General features: G+C 38.3%; 1 long non-coding RNA gene across 1 annotated transcript; it reads left to right on the top strand.

Moving 5' to 3' along the window:
- The first annotated feature begins 3,240 nt into the window (after window positions 1-3,240).
- LOC143121010 (uncharacterized) lies at window positions 3,241-15,692 on the top strand. Its single transcript, XR_012986350.1, has 2 exons — window positions 3,241-3,593; window positions 14,978-15,692. It is a non-coding gene; the product is annotated as an uncharacterized LOC143121010 (long non-coding RNA).
- The last annotated feature ends 4,052 nt before the right edge of the window (window positions 15,693-19,744 follow it).

Here is a 19,744-nt window from a genome sequence, read left to right as displayed (position 1 = left end):
AACACTCCAGTGATTCTCCTCTGACCATGCATTTATTTCTCTTTGATGGCCATCAGCTCTCGGTATTTCCCCATTCGCCCTCTCACGTCTAACCGGTTCAAAATTATATGGCTGTGGGCCATCATAAATGTTAACTGTGGGTCTTGCCACCTCTTCCTCATCCCAGTTAGACGCCAGTGCTAGTTCTAGTAGCTGCTATAAGGCTGAGGCTACTTCCACCAAAGATCTTTTTTATATTTATAGTATAGTATATTTTTGGGGCTTTTTGCCTTTATTTGTATAGGACAGTGAATAGTGAGACAGTAAGTAAGTGGGAGAGAGAGATGGGGTGGGACAGGGATATGACTGCAGGTCGGATTCCTTCTTTTCCTTCTTATCTCTGCTTCCACCCATAGACTGTAAAAGATAGCTTCCACCACGTCTACCTCATATGATGTCATCACCGAATTGCGTAAAAAATAACCGTTACTAACAAAAAATTACAAAAACTGGACTTTAACACCATTTTGGAGACATATCTAACTTTATATACATATCTTGAGTGCTTAATGTACCCATTAATTGAAAGTGTTGTTTAACCTGCACCACAGGCTTTAAATTCTACAAAGCACATGGAGTGAACTGGGCCCGTCCTTTCTCCGCAATTATGCGGGGTATGTTCAATTCTGTTGTAATGTTGGTTAACTGTCCTGTGGGGGGGGGGGGGGGGGGGATAAAGGTCAAGGTCACAGACTCACAATTAAAATGCAATGTTTACATTCCATAGATGTGAGTTTACATGAATATATGTTCCACCTTCCACTATGCCATGCAAAATAGTCTTATGTCAGGGAACCTAATTATACCCAATGCATTCAACACACCATTAAGACAAAGCTGACTGCCATGGACAATAATTCTGTATATAAAAATACAGCTTGTACAGCATTTTGGCCCTGACACTCTTAATGTGAAAAAAAACCTTGGTTGACCATGTATACTACTCAGAGGCGATTGCTCTAAGACTACAGGGGAAGCTCAGCCTCCTCTAAAATATCACGGAAAATCGCATCAAATAACACTATTACATTAGCTTCTAGCCTACTATTCCAACTAGAACATGCTGAAAAAATGTTCAACTTCATGGCTAGTTTGTTCAGCAATAAGGTTTTGCCGGTCATTTATCGTGATTTCGCACCTGTAATACATTGCTGTAACAACACGATCTATCAAAAAACCATGCAAAAAACCCATAGACGCTCGGCTTCACTGGCTTTCAATGGCACTACAGAGTGGGCTGATCTCAGTGCAGAAAAGCTACACGTTTATTGGACAAGCGCCACAAAATCGTCATTTCCAGGGAAGCCCGGCGTCTCTGGGAGTGAATGGGACAGTGGGATGGCCCGGACGCCAAGCTTCTGTATGATGATTGGAGGAACCGTTATAGAGGCTGGACTCTTTTTGATTGACAGCATATGTCGCGATCTGACAGGAAGTGGTTCAAGTTCAAGGCAGGGATGCGTTAACGTTAGTGTTGGCAGGTGAAGCCGAGAGACAAGGCAAGTTACAGCTCAAATTCTCATAATTTGGGAGGAATACAGTCGGTTTCTATTTGTCTTTGTAAATAGCATACTGTAAATAAAACCGTAATGTGGAGTTACAGAGTTTGTGACTTGCTTTTGTTCCAGTTGTGTATTTAGGCTAAATTAGGTAGCTTGTGTAGGCTACATGCCATGTCTGCCATGCCAACTCTATAGCCTACTGTTTGGGATACTTTTTGCCCTCAAAGAACAATACAGCACCTTAATAATATTAATTTAATAATTTACAATTTTTATCAGAGCTTCCCCTGTTCCAAAGAGCAGCAATCGCCACTGATACTACTCTGTTCTCCTTTTGGCATTGGGCAGAACTAGAGTCTGCATTAGTGGATGTGGGTTAGCTAAGTCACCAAATTAGAGATTCATTGCAGCAACAATGGCATTTTTTTCTAATCCTTTTGAAATTTGTATAGAAATATAGCATATTGTTTGAACCCTCATTTATGTGTATTGCTTACAACTGACATGTAGAATGTGGCTAAAGGCCATAAGTAATAGATTAACATAATGCATCCATACTGTACCTCCCATATTGGGGTAGGATGTTAAGTGTGTGAATGTTTTGGTAGTACAGTGAGGGATGTATAGGGTTGTATTATCTGGATGTTTAGGGTAGGGTAGGTTAGAGGTAAGATGTGTCACAAGATAGTATAGATTAGTATGTGTATAGATGTGTATTGTATGTTTTTATTTGTAATGATGTCTTTGGGTCTGTACCTTAATGTGTATGCTACTTAATTTCCTTCAGGATTAATAACACTTTTATCACTGACAACAGTAATCCAGCCTGAGTATCCAGCTTCATAAAAATAATCAAACCGTTGATTGTGTACACTTCTGCCAGTAATGTGGAAATTTCTGCCCTCTCCTCTGTTTTCTACCATGAACTCTGCAACGGCAATGTTTTCTCCTCCTTTGTCAGAGCGTACACGAGATGGCAAACCATATTCATTGACTGCAGCAAGAAAGTAGCTCAGCACAGTAGTCGCCTTGTTATTAGTTGAGGCAGAGAGGTACACTATCAGTCGGCTGAAGCCATTAATGCCTCCATGTACAATTATCCTCCATCTGAATCAACATACACAAATAACACACATAAAGGTGAAAAAAATAGAAAAAGATCATAATTGCACTTTGCACGTTACCCTGCACCTTCCTAAGCCACCCCTCCCCACACACACACACAATTTAAGCAGCATTCTTTACATTCAGTAATGATGGGACGTGACGGTAATCATGTAGTCTGGTTATCACCATACTAAGCTCAATCTTCTAAGATTGAACATTAGTCTGGGGAGTCTGCGCTTTGTTTCTACTGCACAAGCGGCGTGATCAATGGGCATCGTTTGTGTGAAATCATGTATCACAAAATCTAACAACGCTTTGTGCAACATCTGTGATTCATTATAGTACATATCAAATAGTATCAAATGTCCTGTGGCCTCTCTGTCTAATTTAAAGGTTCTAGGCCCACCCACAACTCCTAATGTAACAACACTTAGGGTGTATTTATTTCATTAAATGTTTTTGCTGCATTTTGGTTTCATATGGGCTACTTTGAACTCGAAATCCTCTTTAGGCAAGATGGGCATGTATCATCCTGTATCCAGAGTTAGGATGTAATCTCTGGATTTCCTCCACAAGGCGATCAAGGTCAGCATCACTGACATCAGAGTACACGTCAGACACTCTAAAGTTAAAATAAAATGTAACTGTTAATGTAGGGTGACCAGATTTGCTAACAGCAAGTTGCTAACATGGCGGAAAAAAATCGTGCCTGTGTTATTTGTGGCAATAACACATCAATGTTGCATGTCTTGCCTTAGAAACAAGAGTTGAGGAAGAAATGGTTCGGATTTATCGTTGGAACACCACCACCGAAGTAGTGCAACATTAGTTCCGTGTTCCAATCATTTCGACCACACTCACTGCCTACAGTTAGAAAGTGGTTTTGCATCGTTCTGAAAACCTGGTTCTGTACCGTCATGACGATCGACCACCAGCTCACAGGCTGTAAGTACAAACTTTTCCACCTAACGTCTGTTACAAAATAGCATGTTCATATTCTTCACGTTAGCATGCATTAAAAAGGGTACAAGCTAGGCTTAGGCTAGCCTATATTACAGGAGGCTACACCAGGCACGTAACTGAAGTGTTCTGTTCGCGACGTGTAAAATCAGAGAATGTCTAATAGGAAGGGCTCTGGTAAAATCCATTAGAGGAATGGTCTATTTTCCCGAACATAGCCTACAGGCCACTAACACGCCAGGTGTAGCTACTTCCATTGATTAGGCCTATTGGAAGCTAATTGTTGCAGTACATAACGCGAACGGAATGCTTCAGTTACGTGCCTGGTAGGCTAGTGACAAATGGTCAGAAAGGGCTTTAGTTTTTGAGATACCCCTACCGGAGGTAGAACTAAACCCAACAATGTTTTTCCTCATCTCTAAGGTCTCCCATATATGAAATGGATTCTTAGCTAAAAATATTTTACTGCTAAGATTGTTAAATTAACAGATATTGTTATACACCCCAAAACCAAAAAAGGACTAAAATATAGCCTGTCCGTATTGGAGTTAAGGCATGTAAATTAGTGCAGATCAATCACACAAGCTCTGAGACCTTTGAAACTTGGCATGTTTATAGTCAGGAAGTTGCTTTACCTACTAGAAAAGACTGGATGTGAATATCTTGATGTATGGAATGAGTAGAGACATGTAAACATACACCTAAAATAAGCGGACATGCAAAAAATTAATATCTATGCAGAATGTTTTCATTTACTTTGTGGCTGCTTTGCCAGGGATTATCATAGAAACACATATGATGGCTTGTTGGAAAGGTGGGGTTATACTGAATCCAACAATACCAAATATGTAAATATAGTATGACGAATTAGGGTGTTCTGTCACTCAATGTATGAGGTGTCCAAAATGAAAGAAAACGGAACACTGGCGAAATACAGTCTCAAGTCCAAATCACATTATCAGTGGTGAGAAGAATGTTGACAAATTCATTGTTACTGCAAGGTAAGTTACATAAGGTAAGTGCTGCTCTATATTTACCTTTAATAATGATACATTTCATATGTCCCAGTATTAAACAATTCATATGAAACACAGATCCAATTGAATCAGGTTAACATTGGGATGGAACACCTTTATTAAAATATTTATATTCACTTGAATTTTGTTTTGGTCAAGTCATTACTGAATAATGGAAAATAATATTGTTAGCTTTTGTCTGTCCAGACCAGCAGTGGACAGTAGAGCCTACACTGCTTACTTCACCCCTAAGTAGCTAAACAGTTAGTTGTAGAAACTACTTTCCCTAGCTAAGAAAGTACTTAGCCCTCTGACCAATGTTGCATGTGTAATTCAACTTTATTTGCATTTCAATGAAAATTCTGAAATGTATATCATTTTTCCTTTTCACTAGTCTTTTGAATTATGGAGAATGTTTTACAGGCATTGGATCCAAAGCTTTGTATCATTTGTGGAAAACATTTTGAAAAGGGCAAGAAAAAAGATCCCTATGTCCAAAACCCAACAGTAGAAGGCCTCCAACGCATACTTACCCTTACTCAGCAGAGAGAGAGATGGTGATGTCCATAAAACTCTGGCTCCATATACAGATGATATTTCCTCCAAAATCAAAGTTTCATATCATGTAGAGTGAACTACTGCAGTAAGACAAATATCAGTGAGCAGCAGCAAGTTGCAAATGTTGAGAGTGAGAGCACATCTGCACCAAGAAGGCTGAGTAGGGTTGATACAACATAATTTCAAATACGAAGAGATTGTTTCATTTGTGGGAATGCTAGATCAGAACCTCTGACAGCCATTTCGACTGGTACAGGTATAGGCCAAGTACTTGCGTATACAAGGAATTTGGTCTCTGCATTTATCCCATCCGTGAATTAGTGAACACACAGAGCACACAGTGAACACAATGAGGTGAAGCACACACTAACCCGGAGCAGTGAGATGCTTTATTACAGCGGCGCTCGGGGAGCAGTGAGGGGTTAGGTGCCTTGCTCAAGGGCACCATGGATGTGGGCATGGAAGAGCAGTGCTCAACCACTTCCCCCACCTTTTTTCCTTTTTTTCCTTCTGGGTCGGGGATCGAACCGGTAACTCTTCGGTTACATGCCCGAACCCCTAACCAGTAGGCCACGGCTGTCCCCAGTACCAGAGACGAGGTCCTTCGGGCAGCTTCTGAAAGGCTTGATGAAGATGTACATCTTCAAATTCTTTCATGCCCAGATCTCTTTGCATATGATGCCAAATACCATAAAATGTCCTTGCACACTACATATCTAAACGAAATATAACAGCAGCCATAGAAAAGAATCAAAAAAGCAGACCAATGTCTATAACAAGGCCTTTATTAAGCTCACTGAAGACATTGATAAAACAGTATTGTCCAAAGATATGAAAGTGAGGACTCAATTCTTCGACTGATAGCTATGACAACATACTAAAGACCATTGGTGAGCAAGAAGGTGTGTCCATAGTTCAACACAATAAATATAGATCCTGGAAACTAAAGGAAAAGGTGATACAGCACAAAGACAGGCTTGCATTTGTTCCACGTCCAAGACTGTCAGATCTGATCTGCTCAGATAGTATGACCATATTGTGCACTGAGGGAAGCTGCTAAACTCACAGACATAAAATCCAAATATTACACAGGGCGGCAGACATATTGAGGGAAAGCATGGATCAGGTAGAGTATGACAGTGAGTAATATGTCAGCAGTGACTGTCTATTATGTTTCCAATGCAGCCAATATGTACCCAACATCCTGTATGACTTGTGAACTGGTGTGTTGATTAACATGCCCACAGAGATTACCAAACATGTGATGATGACCCAGCTTCAAAGGAGAATCTGTGTGTTATCGCAATTTGTCATCATCTCATTGAACAGAGCTGTCACATCCATACGCCAATCGCACTGGGACCTTCCATTTTGATACATCATGAGTTTGGTAGTAAGCCAGTCATCAATGAGCTCAGTGCAATGGGGCACTGTGTTTCCTATACAGAAGTCAGGCACTTCTGACATCTGTTGCAGCAGACCAGATATCAAGGACAGAGAGTGGTGTCTACATCCCAACTGGCCTCACTGGAGTTGCTGAACATGGAATTTTTGATGCAGCCATCAGCAACTTTGACCAAAATGAAGACACCCTGGATGTGAAGAATGGATAAAAGAATGGACAAAATGTACCTGTAAAGTTTATCTCCATTCATATCAAACATGTTTAAGGTGGTGAGGGACCTCTGTGGAACCTGTGCTATAGGCATTTATCTGCTGTGGAGACTTGGCCTCTTTGGAACACAACGACGCCATAACATGAGTTGTATGCTTCCCATCCAGGGTGTCTTCATTTTGGTAAAAGTTGTTGATGGCTGCATTAACAATTCCATGTTCAGCGTCTCAAGTGAGAACAGTTGGGATGTAGACACCACTGTCCTTGATCTATATTTCTTGTGTTGACACACCTTCTTGCTCAGCAATGGTCTTTAGTATGTTCTCATAGCTATCAGTGAACGAGTTGAGAGTCCTCACTTTCATACCTTTGGACAATACTGTTTTATCAATGTCTTCAGTGAGCTTAATAAAGGCTTTGTTATAGACATTGGTCTGCTTTTTGTATTCTTTTCTATGGCTTCTGCTATATTTAATTTAGATATGTAGTGTGCAAGGCATTTTATGGTATTTGGTATCATATGCAAAGAGATCTGGGCATGAAAGAATTCAAAGATGTACATCTTCATCCTCTTTGGTTCATCATCTTTGGTTTTGACTCTGAAGAATACGCATGGGCGTCGGAACGTTAGTCAGTTTGCACTAATAAAAATCACTTTAAGCATTGAGTCAAAGTCAAAGTCAAAGTCAGCTTTATTGTCAATTTCTTCACATGTTCCAGACATACAAAGAGATCGAAATTACGTTTCTCACTATCCCACGGTGGAGACAAGACATATTTTACCAATTTAAGTCCACAGACAAACATAACATTCAAGTAAACAAAAAAGTAAGTAAATAAGTAAATAAGAGGGCACATATAATGAAAAAATAAGAGCAGCAAAATTTGGTTGAAATTGTGCATAGACAGTCAATAAAATAAAATAAAATACTAGTGCAAAGTCAGGCCAATAAAAGGCTGAGGTAGTTCTGTTTGACCTAAGTAAGAAATAAAGTGGCATAGTGGTGCAAGTTATGTAAGAGCAGCAGAAGTGTTGTTTTTTCAGGACAACAACAACAAGTTGCAAAGTGTACAAGTGTGCAAGTGGAGTGGTGCAGGCGGCCATTGTGGGTCCAATGTCCAGGATGTTATGTAGCTGAGGGTGGAGGGGGGAGAGGAGGGAGAGAGTTCAGCATCCTAACAGCTTGGTGTATGAAGCTGTTGGTGAGTCTGGTAGTGCGGGAGCGCAGGCTTCTGTACCTCTTCCCAGAGGGCAGTAGATCGATCAAACAGATTGTGAGCGGGGTGACTTGCATCACTCACAATTTTGGTCGCCTTGCGGGTGAGGTGGGTGGTGTAAATGTCCTTCAGGGAGGGGAGTGAAGCACCAATAATCCTTCCAGCTGTGTTCACTATGCGCTGCAGGGCTTTCCTGTTGTATTCAGTGCAGCTTCCGCCCCACACAGCGATACAGCTGGAGAGGATGCTCTCAATGGTGCCTCGGTAGAATGTGGTCATGATGGCTGGTGGAGCACTTGCTCGCCTGAGTTTCCGCAGGAAGTACAGGCGGCGCTGAGCTCTCTTCGCCAGTGATGCAGTGTTGGTGGTCCAGGAGAGGTCTTCACTGATGTGCACCCCCAGGAATTTGGTGCTGCTCGCTCTCTCCACCACAGCACCGTCGATGGTCAGTGGCAGGTGTTGGGTGTGACCTCTCCGGAAGTCAACAACAATCTCTTTGGTCTTGCTGACGTTCAGCAGGAGGTTGTTGTCCCTGCACCACGTGGTCAGATGGTCGACCTCCAACCTGTATTGAGTCTCGTCGCCCTTGGTGATGAGACCCACCAGAGTTGTGTCGTCAGCAAATTTCACTATGTGATTGTTGCTGTAGGTTGAGTGCTCCGGTCCTGCTCCTTGGCTCTTGTTAGTCCTTGGATCTCCCTTTTTATCTTCATCAAGCCTTTCAGAAGCTGCCCGAAGGACCTTGTCTCTGGTACTTGCGCCTGTTCCAGTTGAAATTGCTGTCAGAGGTTCTGGTTTAGAGCTGGCCTTCCCACAAATGAAACAATCTCTCCATATTTGAAATGATGTTGTGTCAGCCTTACTCAGCCTTCTTGGTGCAGATGTGCTCTCACTCTCAACATTTGCAACTTGCTGCTGCTCACTGATTTTTGTCTTACTGCAGTAGTTCGCTCTACATGATACATGGTATGAAACTTTGATATTGGAGGAAATATCATCTGTATATGGAGCCAGAGTTTTATGGACATCACCATCTCTCTCTCTGCTGAGCAAGGGTAAGTATGCGTTGGAGGCCTTCTACTGTGGGGTTTTGGACATAGGGATCTTTTTTCTTGCCCTTTTCAAAATCCAATGCCTGTAAGACATTCTCCATAATTCAAAAGACTAGTGAAAAGGAAAAATGTTATACATTTCAGAATTTTCATTGAAATGCAAATAAAGTTGAATTACACATGCAACATTGGTCAGAGGGCTAAGTACTTTCTTAGCTAGGGAAAGTAGTTTCTACAACTAACTGTTTAGCTACTTAGGGGTGAAGTAAGCAGTGTAGGCTCTACTGTCCACTGCTGGTCTGGACAGACAAAAGCTAACAATATTATTTTCCATTATTCAGTAATGACTTGACCAAAATGTCATCCATCCCAATGTTAACCTGATTCAATTGGATCTGTGTTTCATATGAATTGTTTAATACTGGGACATATGAAATGTATCATTATTAAATGTAAATATAGAGCAGCACTTACCTTATGTAACTTACCTTGCAGTAACAATGAATTTGTCAACATTCTTCTCACCACTGATAATGTGATTTGGACTTGAGACTGTATTTTGCCAGTTTTCCGTTTTCTTTCATTTTGGACACCTCATACATTGAGTGACAGAACACCCTAATTCGTCATACTATATTTATATATTTGGTATTGTTGGATTCAGTACAACCCCACCTTTCCAACAAGCTATCATATGTGTTTCTATGATAATCCCTGGCAAAGCAGCCACAAAGTAAATGAAAACATTCTGCATAGATATAAATTTTTTGCATGTCCGCTTATTTTAGGTGTATGTTTACATGTCTCTACTCATTCCATACATTAAGATATTCACATCCAGTCTTTTCTAGTAGGTAAAGCAACTTCCTGACTATAAACATGCCAAGTTTCAAAGGTCTCAGAGCTTGTGTGATTGATCTGCACTAATTTACATGCCTTAACTCCAATACGGACAGGCTATATTTTAGTCCTTTTTTGGTTTTGGGGTGTATAACAATATCTGTTAATTTAACAATCTTAGCAGTAAAATATTTTTAGCTAAGAATCCATTTCATATATGGGAGACCTTAGAGATGAGGAAAAACATTGTTGGGTTTAGTTCTACCTCCGGTAGGGGTATCTAAAAAAATTGGGGCCATTGTCACTAGCCTATGGTGTAGCTACACTCATAAGAAACTGAACCGTGGTAAAGTTGGTTTTATATTGGACGTTGGATATTCGACACATTCGAAAAATCTATTTAGCACTGACTACGAGGGTCAAATTTGTGTCAAACCAACTTTAATGTGTTTAAACAAGGCCTGCCTATATTACACAAAGCTTCTTTTGTCCAAAAACCCATGTTTTGATTTTATGAAATTTTTAGGCTGATAAAAGATTTCAATCTATTATGCGGCTTCACCTTTTGACTTACCCATACTAAAACACATCTCCTGAACTCGGCTTACTGCCCTTTCTAGTACACAAAGCTTCTTTTTCCCTAAAACCTACTCTTTGATTTTATACAATTTTTAATGTTAAATGTTTCAAATCTATTATGCGGCTTTCCCTTTTGACCTACCCATGTCAAAACACATCTGGTGAACTCGGATTACTGCTCTATATAGTACACAAAGCTTCTTTTTCCCAAAAATCCATTCTTTGATTTTATAAATATTTTTTAATGTAAAAAAAATGCTTTAAATGCTTTCAATCTATTATGCGGCTTGACCTTTTGACCTAACCATGTCAAAACACATCTGTTGCACTCGGCTAACTGCCCTACATAGTACACAAAGCTTCTTTTTTCCAAAAATGCACTCTTTGATTTTATATTATTTTTTTACTATTCAAAAATGCTATAAATCTATTATGTGCCTTTACCTTTCGACCTACCCATGTCAAAACACATCTGCTGCACTCAGCTAACTGCCCTACATAGTACACAAAGCTTCTTTTTTTCAAAAACGCACTCTTTGATTTTATATTAATTTTTTACTATTCAAAAATGCTATAAATCTATTATGCGACCTGACATTTTGACCTACCCATGTCAAAACACATCTGCCGCACTCAGCTAACTGCCCTACATAATACACAAAGCTTCTTTTTTCCAAAAACTCACTCTTTGATTTTATATTATTTTTTTACTTTATAAAAATGCTATAAATCTATTATGTGCCTTCACCTTTTGACCTACCCATGTCAAAACACATCTGTTGCACTCAGCTAACTTGCCTACATAGTACACAAAGCTTCTTTTTTTCAAAAATGTACTCTTTGATTTTATATACATTTTTTACTATTCAAAAATGCTATAAATCTATTATGCGGCTTCACCTTTCGACTTACCCATGTCAAAACACATCTGTTGCACTCAGCTAACTGGCCTTCATAGTACACAAAGCTTCTTTTTTTCAAAAACTCACTCTTTGATTTTATATTAATTTTTTACTATTCAAAAATGCTATAAATCTATTATGCGAATTGACCTTTTGACCAACCCATGTCAAAACACATCTGCTGCACTCAGTTAACTGCCCTACATAGTACACAAAGCTTCTTTTTTTCAAAAACTTACTCTTTGATTTTATATAAATTTGTTACTATTCAAAAATGCTATAAATCTATTATGTGCCTTCACCTTTTGACCTACCCATGTCAAAACACATCTGCTGCACTCTGCTAACTGCCCTACATAGTACACAAAGCTTCTTTTTTTCAAAAACGCACTCTTTGATTTTATATTAATTTTTTACTATTCAAAAATGCTATAAATCTATTATGCGAATTGACCTTTTGACCAACCCATGTCAAAACACATCTGCTGCACTCAGTTAACTGCCCTACATAGTACACAAAGCTTCTTTTTTTCAAAAACTTACTCTTTGATTTTATATAAATTTGTTACTATTCAAAAATGCTATAAATCTATTATGTGCCTTCACCTTTTGACCTACCCATGTCAAAACACATCTGCTGCACTCGGCTAACTGCCCTACATAGTACACAAAGCCTATTTTTTTCAAAAACTCTTTCTTTGATTTTATATTATTTTTTTACTATTAAACAATGCTATAAATCTATTATGCGCCTTCACCTTTTGACCTACCCATGTCAAAACACATCTGCTACACTCAGCTAACTGCCCTACATAGTACACAAAACTTATTTTTTCCAAAAACTCACTCTTTGATTTTATATTAATATTTTACTATTCAAAAATGCTATAAATCTATTATGCGCCTTCACTTTTTGACCTACCCATGTCAAAACACATCTGCTGCACTCAGTTAACTGCCCTACATAGTACACAAAGCTTCTTTTTTTCAAAAACTTACTCTTTGATTTTATATAAATTTGTTACTATTCAAAAATGCTATAAATCTATTATGTGCCTTCACCTTTTGACCTACCCATGTCAAAACACATCTGCTGCACTCTGCTAACTGCCCTACATAGTACACAAAGCTTCTTTTTTTCAAAAACGCACTCTTTGATTTTATATTAATTTTTTACTATTCAAAAATGCTATAAATCTATTATGCGACCTGACATTTTGACCTACCCATGTCAAAACACATCTGCCGCACTCAGCTAACTGCCCTACATAATACACAAAGCTTCTTTTTTCCAAAAACTCACTCTTTGATTTTATATTATTTTTTTACTTTATAAAAATGCTATAAATCTATTATGTGACTTCACCTTTTGACCTACCCATGTCAAAACACATCTGTTGCACTCAGCTAACTTGCCTACATAGTACACAAAGCTTCTTTTTTTCAAAAACGTACTCTTTGATTTTATATAAATTTTTTACTATTCAAAAATGCTATAAATCTATTATGCGGCTTCCCCTTTTGACTTACCCATGTCAAAACACATCTGTTGCACTCAGCTAACTGGCCTTCATAGTACACAAAGCTTCTTTTTTTCAAAAACTCACTCTTTGATTTTATATTAATTTTTTACTATTCAAAAATGCTATAAATCTATTATGCGAATTGACCTTTTGACCAACCCATGTCAAAACACATCTGCTGCACTCAGTTAACTGCCCTACATAGTACACAAAACTTATTTTTTCCAAAAACTCACTCTTTGATTTTATATTAATATTTTACTATTCAAAAATGCTATAAATCTATTATGCGCCTTCACTTTTTGACCTACCCATGTCAAAACACATCTGCTGCACTCAGCTAACTGCCCTACATAGTACACAAAGCTTATTTTTTCCAAAGCCCACTCTTTGATTTTATTATCAAAAAATGCTATAAATCTATATTATACATTTATTGAAAATATAAAAAAATCCAGTTGATTTACACAGCCAAATGGAACTTTGGATGGAAAACAAAATATAGTTAACTTAATAAATATAAATGATGTATGTCTACCTACAAAGAGGTAGCTTGTTTTTTTGCATTTTTGAATAGTAAAAAATTAATATAAAATCAAAGAGTGAGTTTTAAGGTCAAGCCGCATAATAGATTTATAGCATTTTTGAATAGTAAAAAATTAATATAAAATCAAAGAGTGAGTTTCTGGAAAAAAGAAGCTTTGTGTATTATGTAGGGCAGTTAGCTGAGTTCAGCGATGTGTTTTGACATGGGTAGGTCGAAAGGGGAAGCAGCATAATAGATTCATAGCATTTTTGAATAGTAAAAAATGTATATAAAATCAAAGAGTGCGTTTTTGAAAAAAAGAAGCTTTGTGTACTATGTAGGGCAGTTAGCCGAGTGCAACAGATGTGTTTTGACATGGGTAGGTCAAAAGGGCAAGCCGCATAATAGATTTGAAACATTTAACATTAAAAATTTTATAAAATCAAAGAGTAGGTTTTAGGGAAAAAGAAGCTTTGTGTACTAGAAAGGGCAGTAAGCCGAGTTCAGGAGATATGTTTTAGTATGGGTAAGTCAAAAGGTGAAGCCGCATAATAGATTGAAATCTTTTATCAGCCTAAAAAATTCATAAAATCAAAACATGGGTTTTTGGACAAAAGAAGCTTTGTGTAATATAGGCAGGCCTTGTTTAAACACATTAAAGTTGGTTTGACACAAATTTGACCCTCGTAGTCAGTGCTAAATAGATTTTTCGAATGTGTCGAATATCCAACGTCCAATATAAAACCAACTTTACCACGGTAGAAAACCGACCACACTTCCCAGAGATTTAGCTTGTTGAACCTATAATCTTCTAACGGTACCTAAACGTTAAACCACAAATAATAATATTAGCAACAATATCTTATGCTCAACTAAGTACGGGTATTGTTCTAGTCTAAACAGGGAAAATCAAAAACACAATACCCGTGCACTATTAGGCTAAGTTGCTATCACTAGAGCTCAGGTATTTACACTTCAGTCTAATTCAGTCTTCTTGCCTTTGACCTTTGTAGGCCTACAATGATGTTTTGTTTGATTACTTGCTGTTTACTTAGTGTTTTGTATGTCTTCCAGAGCACATCCTCATGTCGGGCTACACAGCTTTCTAGCCTACATTAGGTCATCACGTTAGAAGCAAAGGTTTATGATCTAACTTTTATTGTTGTGCTAGTTAGTTTCTATAAGTCTTTTTCTATTAGGCTAATACAGGTTCTTATGTGCTCGTCAATGTTTGGGAAAATCAATTCATGGGTTTCATCAGGTCACTTTCCACAGGTGTATAAAATCAAGTACTTCGATTATGAATGCAGACTGCATGGTGCTTGATTAATACACCTGTGTAAATGGACCTGATGAAACCCATGAATTGCATAACAGATATAATTGATATTACTGAATGTCTTCTTGTGGGTGTGCTACTTAGTACATCATACACCTTACCACAGTCACTAAAATATTTTTGTTTTGTGTGAGATAGTGAATGTCCTGTGTACTATTAGTATCTTGTAACTTGACAGTAATACACATTTATTTACTTTAGGTACCCAAACAGAATACTTCATGAAAAGTATGAGATTTGATACAAGCACTTCAGATACACCATGGGCATGGGGGCCTGCTACCTCTACTCCCATCAAGCCTGTTCATCCAAGGCCAGCTAGAAGACCTCGGGTTGATCAAGATGAGGTGGAGGATGAAAGTGACATCTCCACAATAACACCTGATGGCTCCACCTATGGCCCAGCGCAATCAATGAGCAATGTAACAGAATCATAACAGCCAACAAATGTGTTTTGTGTGTTGTCCCTTCGGATACCCAGGACAACACAAGCCGAAACAACAACTCAGACCTTTTCCCCTAAATAATCCCAGCACCATCTTACAAAGGATCCACTTAAACAATAATAATTTAAACAAAATAATAAATCACGGACCACCTAGCAAAAAGAAAAAAACAGTAGACCTACTTCAACAGTATATTACACAATAGGCCTTCTCACTGAACCACCTTGCTTATTGTCTTTGCACCTTGCTTATGGTGTCAGAGGATTACTATGATTTAAACTGGCATATTGTAGGTTACATCAGTGTTGCAGAACTGTTTGGATTTACATACAAGTTGGCTCAATATTGCAAACAACTCATCTATTATATTTTACCACATCTACTTGTGGAACACTTGAGAGAGCTTGTGGACCACACTTTGAGTACCACTGCTGTATGTAAATATAATAAAGCTATTTATTGAAAATTGACCTGTTTTGTATATTCGTTTTAGGAGTTGCATCAGTTTTTGTCCCTTTTAGGCTAAAGGTTTATCTTACCTTTCATATCTTCTGTCTCACAGGGGGCCATAGTTGAATGTTTAGTGCATTTTGAAGGGAGTATATTATGCTAAGGCAGACTGGTTCTAATCCTGGGTACAGGGTCATACAGACAACAGGGGTACTGGTGTTGCCCATTTTTCTAACCACATGAGCAATCCCCTTATGAAAAAGTAGTATAGGAATCTTATAGTATTTTGGGACAAAATATTATAGTAATCTTATAGCAATACGTATTTTGGGGCATACTGTAGAAGTACTAATAACTCTATAATATCCTATAACTGCTATAGTTTTTCTATAGTAGTCTTATACTATAAGATTCCTATAGTACTTTTTCCTAAGGGTCATACGTGACAGAAAACAACTTGAGTAGGCTAACCTCTGCCAATGTAGGCTATCAAAGCCATAGTTCTCATTACTGGAGAAGTCTTGCAGCACACGTTCTCTGCTTCTTGACGTGTTGCCAGAACACCAACCGTATGGACCACAGAGCAGTAGCACAAAATCAATACGTCTTACAAGGCGAAAAGGCAGAAAGGCTAGATTCAGCGCTAGCTATCAAGGTAATCTCTCTGATCTAGAAAATATGATTAGACAAATTAGGAAAGAAACTGACCAGGAATTGAATCGTAATGTTAAACCAATGACCTTGCAACCTACTCTTGAATTAAGTTCACCTGAAAGCGTGGAAGTGAATTAATGTGTTGAAGCAGATGTTGAACAATGTGCAGGATTACTCAACCAGATCACCCTGACCTCAGAAATACTTGATGATTATTGAATGTGAATAAAAGAATGGAAAATGAACCATAACTGCAAACAATGACCTCATAATAAATAATAAAGTGTGATGAATGAAATGTATCATTACAAGTATTTTAGTAGCCTGACCTTGTAAAGTCTAGGGAATTATGCATGTAAAGAATTGTATGTCTCAAACTGTGAAATGGGTAAAGTGCCTTAAACTGTTTAAATGAATGTATTCAGATTGCATTGTGTGAAGGTTAATGCCATAAGTGTTTGTAACCTGTAAGAATGTAACCGATCTCTCTTGATGACTGTAAAAGTGTATGTTGCTAAATGTAATGTGTCACATGGTTATAAATGCCATTGAATGTAAACTGTTTGTGTAACCTCTGGAAACTATCTGTAAACCTGAATGTAATGTATCATCTCCGAAATGTAACCTGGAGAAGGATGTTAATGCGTGTCATTTTAGATCAGGGGTGTCAAACATACGGCCCGCGGGCCGGATGCGGCCCGCTAGATGGTTTAATCCGGCCCAGACTTGTAGAGAATAAATTTCTGACGATGTCAAAAAAAAAAAAAATCTCTAGCCCATTCCTGTGAGGAGTTATGAATTTTCAAAGAAATAACCGAAATGCTCAATTCAGCCGCTAGGCGCAGCCAAAAAACAAAAAAAAAAGTTCGGAGTTGACTGGTCCTGTGCTGTCAGTTTGGCTACATTGTCGGGAGAAAAGCAGGCGTTGCGACAAAATTCAGAGACAAAGTGCGGCCTGCAAACGGAGGACAAGATGTTTGGGCATTTTATTGTATTTTGCACCAGGAAGTGTTGTGTTGTAAAACACTAAACTTGGATCATGTTAAAGTGTGGTTGTGCAAACTGTAAATTTAATCAGGTCGCGAGGTCTGACTCACCGTCAGTTTGACTGTTTTCTTAGCTGTAGTACGGTGGTTAAGCCGAGGTGCCGTACTCAAGCGTTTCTTTGAACTACGAGAGGAAATTGGACAGTTCTTGGAGAAAAAAGGCAGACCAGTAGCAATTTAAATGCCCGGAATGGGTGCAGGATCTGGCCTTTATGGTGGATAGCCTATTACACAGCACCGCCACCTAGCCTACAAAATTATTTGATCTGATGTTATGGTTATGGTTATGGTTATGGATTTAGCAGACGCCTTTGTCCAAAGCGACATATAAATACAAAACAACATAATAATATTTAAAAATGAACAGGGAACAGATTAAAATCTAGGTCAAATATAGTAAGGAGAATAGTTGTAGTACACAATAATATCAATTCAATCAATAGCCTAATAAAAAAAGCAATGTAAAAAAGGGGAAAGGCAATAATAAAACAATAATGTCAATTCAATCAATAATATAAAAACAATAACATGCTAAGACTACATTAAGGAGAATATCAATAATAAACAATAATGTCAAATTAATTAACAGCCCAATTAAAATAAAAACAACATTATATAAACCATAACACATAAGCGCTTAAACAACTAAGTATATGTTGAATAGGAATATCTTTAGACCCCTCTTAAACGACCCAAAACTACCACAGGAACGGAGAGCACTGGGCAGTTCATTCCACCAACATGGAACCACTGAAGAAAAGAGTCTGGAATTAGACCCAGTTTTTATGACTGGTCGACACAACATACGCTCACCAGAAGACCGCAGTGGGCGGTTGGGCATGTAAGGCTTGATTATTGAATTAAAATAACTAGGAGCAGATCGATCTAGTTAGTGTCCTATAGGCCAAAGTGAGAGATTTAAATTTAATTCTGGCTACTATAGGGAGCCAATGGAGAGTAACTAGGAGAGGAGTTACATGTGTCCTCTTTGGCTGATTGAAGACCAGGCGTGCTCCAGCATTTTGAATCAGCTGTAATGATCTTGTTACACAAGCGGGTAAGCCAGCTAATAGTGAATTACAATAGTCCAGCTTAGAGATGACCATGGTCTGAACAAGAAGTTGTGTGGAATCTTGTGTCAGATAAGGTCTGATCTTCCTAATGTTGTAAAGCATAAACCGGCATGATTTTGCAATAGAAGCTATATGCTCAGAGAAGTTAAGTCGGTCATCAATTACAACGCCCAAGTTTCGTGCCGATCTAGTTGGGGTCAGTGAAGTTGAGTCAAGCTGGATGTTAATCTGTTGGGGAATAGCTGTTTTAGCTGGAAACACCAAAAACTCTGTTTTTGAGAGATTAAGCTGAAGGTGCCGATCTTTCATCCAGGCTGAAATATCCTTAAGGCATGCAGAAATCCGGTGGGAAACACTAGAGCAGGGGTCTCCAACCTTTTTGGGAATGAGGGCTACCTGAAGACCCGAAATCATATGGAGGGCTACTCATTTAAAACAAACATACCCTCACCCCTTTTTTGCGAGGGTAGTCCTCCTAAATAATAGGCCTATGTGATTTTTACTTTTAAATGATCATTATTTGTGCAGGCCTATACGTCTTTATATATTAAGCAACTGTATTTTCAAATTTAATATCAATAACCTATGCAACACTACCAACATTTTTGTTCAGTTTGTTCATTTCAAAGTTTGCATGGGGAATCTAATCTATTTTTTTTTTTTTTTTTTTACAAAAAAACTTTCTTTTTGTGCAATTAATAATTTGGGTTACAATTTGTACCCAATTTATACCAACCCACCATTATGAATTCAGGGGATGTTTAAGTTCTGATTTCAGTGGACAATTCGGTTTTAACATTTCAATAGTAATCGCCCACACCACCCTAACATATGAAAACTCCTTTTAAAGTTATTGCACACCTGAAATGATCCATGATCTGACAAAAAAGGGTAATGCACAGTCCTGCTCAGTCATGCATGCTATAACATTTTTAGCGCTATTATACGGCAGTTGCCTACGGAGGAGAAAAGGCCTGTGAGCTAAAGCAATTGTTTTTCAGTCCTTGAACAATCATGCAAGAACCGTATTTGACGAACATGGAATGGCCACAGAACTTTTGCAAAGATATGCTTTCATTGGCTACACCAGACAAGCAAGTTTTTTCCCCCTTTACTGTCTATGCGTGCGAGCAGCGTGTGCGCTCCGCTTCCGTTGTTGTTTAAAGATTGAATGGGAAACGGATTTGAAGCCAAAGGCTAAATTTTAACGCAGCTACAATTTATAAGGTATCACCAATATCAATTTATTGTTACAGATGTATGGCTACATACATTCTTAAAATGGTTCTGGTCTAGACT

The sequence above is a fragment of the Alosa pseudoharengus genome, unplaced genomic scaffold (assembly GCF_046254945.1).
Source record: "Alosa pseudoharengus isolate Yale_2024_CS ecotype anadromous, Long Island Sound unplaced genomic scaffold, YU_APseudo_1.1 YU_APseudo_1.1_scf_13, whole genome shotgun sequence".
Taxonomy (NCBI): Eukaryota; Metazoa; Chordata; class Actinopteri; order Clupeiformes; family Clupeidae; genus Alosa; species Alosa pseudoharengus.
The sequence above is the reverse complement of the archived record's forward strand: the minus strand, read 5'-3'. Positions and strand labels throughout refer to the sequence as shown.